Genomic DNA, 3,429 nt, shown 5'->3' with positions numbered 1-3,429 from the left:
TTTACTTCCCTACATCTTCCAAGGCTCCTGAAGTGGGACTTGTCCGTCTCCTCCAGCAGGAGCAGGTAAGAGCTGTGGCCTACTAGCTGTCAACTGTGGCAGCCCTGCCTCTCCCTGGTAGTATTTGGACACAGAGGGGGGGCAATGGGTTATCACAATGACAATTAAGGACCTCTGGCAAAGAAAACCAGAATTGTTAAACATCCTGTGAGGTGCTGGTGGGAATGTAAAATGGTACAATCACTTTGAAAAATAATTTGAGAGTTACTTTAAAAAAACCAACATACACAGGCTGGGAGTGCAGCCCAGCAGTAGAGGACTTGCCTAGCACACATGAGGCCCCAAGTTCAACCACCAGCACCTCACATGCACAAAAATATTCAATATACACTTACCATAGCAGTGGCTCATGCCTATAATCCTAGCTACTCAAAAGGCAGAGATCAAGAGGATAGAGGTTCAAAGCCAGCCTGGGCAAATAGTTCACAAGACCCTATCTGAAAAACCCCATCACAAAAAATGGAGGGGGGGGGCTGTTGGAGTAGCTCAAGGTGTAGGTCCTAAGTTCAAGACCCAGTACTGACAAAAAAAAAAAAAAAAATACACTTGCCACATAGTGCACCATTTCAGTTTGCCAATTTATCAAAGAAAAAAAGGAAGCCTACGCCCATGTTTGTACATGAATGCTCAGATCATGTAATCACTAAAGCCAGCAAACAAATGTCCATACAATCCACTACTCACTTCTCAGCAATAAAAAAGGAATGAACTATTAGTACGAAATACAACATGGAAGAATCTTGAAATAATTATGCTGGGGGAAAGAAGGCAAATAAACAAAAAAAGAGCACATGCTCCAGTGTAGTCCCAGCAGTGGGGAGGCTGACACAGGAGAATCAAGAATATGAGACCAGCTGAGCGCTGGTGGCCCACACCTGTAATCCTGGCTACTTGGGAAGCTGAGACTGGTGAGGATCTTGGTTTGAGGTAAGCCTAGGCAAAAAATTTTTGAGACCCCATCACCAAAATAACCAGAACAAAATGAACTGGAGGTGTGACTCAAGAACTAGAATGCCTGCTTTACAATGGTAAAGCCCTGAGTTCAAACCCTGTCCCACAAAAATTCAAGGCCAACCTAGGAAGGTAGTGTGAGGACCTGTCTCCAAAACAAAATAAAAACCAAAGAGCTGGGGATGTAGCTCAAAGAGTAGAGCACTTGCCTAGCATGCCCAAGTCCCTGGGTTCAATACCCAGCACCACAAAAAAAAAAAAACCCTTCTTACACAAATTTACAGAAAATGCAAAGTAATCTACAGTCACAGAAAACAGATCAAAGTTTGCCTGGGGGCGCAGCTGAGTGGCTCAAGCAGTAAGAGCGCCTGCCCCCAAGCATGAGGCTCTGAGTTCAAACTCCAGTGCTCGCCAAAAACTGAAAACAAAGTTTGCCTGGGGACGCGAGGAAGGCAGGGAGAAAAGAGGAGAGGAGATGCCAGGGGATTCCATTCCATCCCCTTCTGGGACAGAATGCAGCTTGGCTGGTGGTTTTGTTCATTAACCCTCCCTGGGGCGGCTCACAACCTTACAACAGAAGGAGAGAAAGCCAGTGCCCAAGACACAAAGCTATTAATATTCTCACTTAAAAGTATTAATCTCTTTTTGACCAAACGTAATTGAGCCTCACCCTTTCTCCAATACCCAGTTCTCCTTTCCTTTTAGATATATGGAAATACCCAGCCCCAGCCCCTGGAGCTGGGCAGGGGCACGTGACCCGTCCTGGCCAATAGAAAGCGAGTGGAAGTGATGCGTCATTTCCGTTCTGGGGCCGCAAAAAGCCCCGGCAGGCTTCTCCAGGCTTCATCCTTCCGGTGGGGGAGGAGTGTGGGTGGGAAGGTTGGAGTCACAGGACAGCAGCTGCCTGGATCCCTGAGTCACCCCTTGTCATCTCGAGAATGAAGCCTTGGAGAGTTGCCAGGAGCCACAGGAGGTTTTGCCTGAGCAGGGAATAAACTTTGGTGGTATTTAGCCAATTCAGCCTTCCTGTTGTGGCTTGTTTAGAGCAGCAGACCTCGCCTGAGTAGCACCAGGCTAAGTGCTGGTGCTCACAGTTGTAATCCTAGCTACTCGGGAGGCGGAGATCAGGAGGATCACGGTTCAAAGCCTCCCCGGGCCAATAGTTCTCCAAGACCCTATCTCGAAAAACCCTTCACAAAAAAGGGCTGGTGGAGTGGCTCAAGGTGTAGACACTGAATTCAAACCCCAGTAGCGCAAAAAAAAAAAAAAAAAAGGAAAGAAAGAAAAGAACCCAGACTATTTGCAAGTGCTAGGGGCTCACATCTCATATCCTCCACCCCACTTCTTTATCTGCCCTGCCCCAACAAGGTGTGGCTTCAGCTGCTGGTGATTGCATAAACACACAGACAACTCTGGCCATCAGCTCCTGTGACCAGTAGAGAGGGAGGATTGATGTTTGTTTGCTTGTTTGTTTTGTTACACTAAACACCTTTATTACACTAGCTAAGCATAGTGGGCAACTTATTTGCCTTTCCCAGCCTATGAACTTCCTCAGGTAGTTCCAGCAACTTGCCCCGTAGCACACAGCCCTCTGCCTGTCACACTGGCCTGGTCTGGATGCAATTCAGGCAAGAAGCTTGCCCTGCTGGAACTTCTCCAGAAGACTGATGATGTTTGCGTTCTTTTTCCTTTCATCGTATTTCTCTCGATTTTTTAATATTTTTTTGTTAAAATCTCTTCCTCTTCAGGGGTCAGGTTGGCCCCCTTGTGGCCCAGGGGCAGTGCATAGTGGCACTTGTACCGCTGTCAGTGTAGTGTGCTGTCGATGAGCACGAGGCAGTTCTTCACCAGGGTCTTCGTGTGGACCAGCTCATCACTGGATGCATTGTAGAGAGCATCCAGAAGTTCCCCACATCCAGCCTGAGAGCACAGTACTTCTTGTTGCCTCCTTGGACTAGGGTTGTGTGTATACAGCAGGGGCCAATCTTGGTGTTGGCAGCAGGGCATCCCAACTCATACTGCACTTCTGCTTCTTGTGGTAGGGCTTCCTTTTGCCCCGTCTTGAAGCACTTGTGCCAGTTATCCCAAGAGACGCCCATTGCTCAGTACTGTGCTGGGAAGAGCTGTTTTGTTTTTTAAGGAGGAAAGATATCTTTGAGCAGTGGTTCTGCTCCTCCAGGCCACAGTGACTGTGACCTCCTTTGGAAAATGCTCACCCAGATTTGCGCTCTCACTCACGAATATTTGCATCTGTTCCTGGTGGTGGGCAGCCTCTAAGAGAACCTCAAACAAAGATCCTCTCTCTTGGTTTGCATTCCCTTGTGCAATGCCCCATCCTGGGAGTGTGGGTTGAAAATTTTCACTTGTCTCAAATGCTTATGTCACAGCAGAAGTGATGAGTGTCACTTCTGAGAGTAG

The 3,429-nt window shown here is 47.7% G+C and overlaps 1 pseudogene; it reads right to left on the bottom strand.

Annotated features, from left to right (window-relative positions):
* Window positions 1–1,805: 1,805 nt before the first annotated feature.
* Window positions 1,806–3,110, bottom strand: LOC109695873 (small ribosomal subunit protein eS8 pseudogene; annotated as a pseudogene).
* Between the last annotated feature and the right edge of the window lie 319 nt (window positions 3,111–3,429).

This window comes from Castor canadensis, chromosome 17 (genome assembly GCF_047511655.1).
Source record: "Castor canadensis chromosome 17, mCasCan1.hap1v2, whole genome shotgun sequence".
NCBI lineage: Eukaryota > Metazoa > Chordata > Mammalia > Rodentia > Castoridae > Castor > Castor canadensis.
Note: the sequence above shows the minus strand (reverse complement) of the source record. Positions and strands in the feature narration are given on the sequence as shown.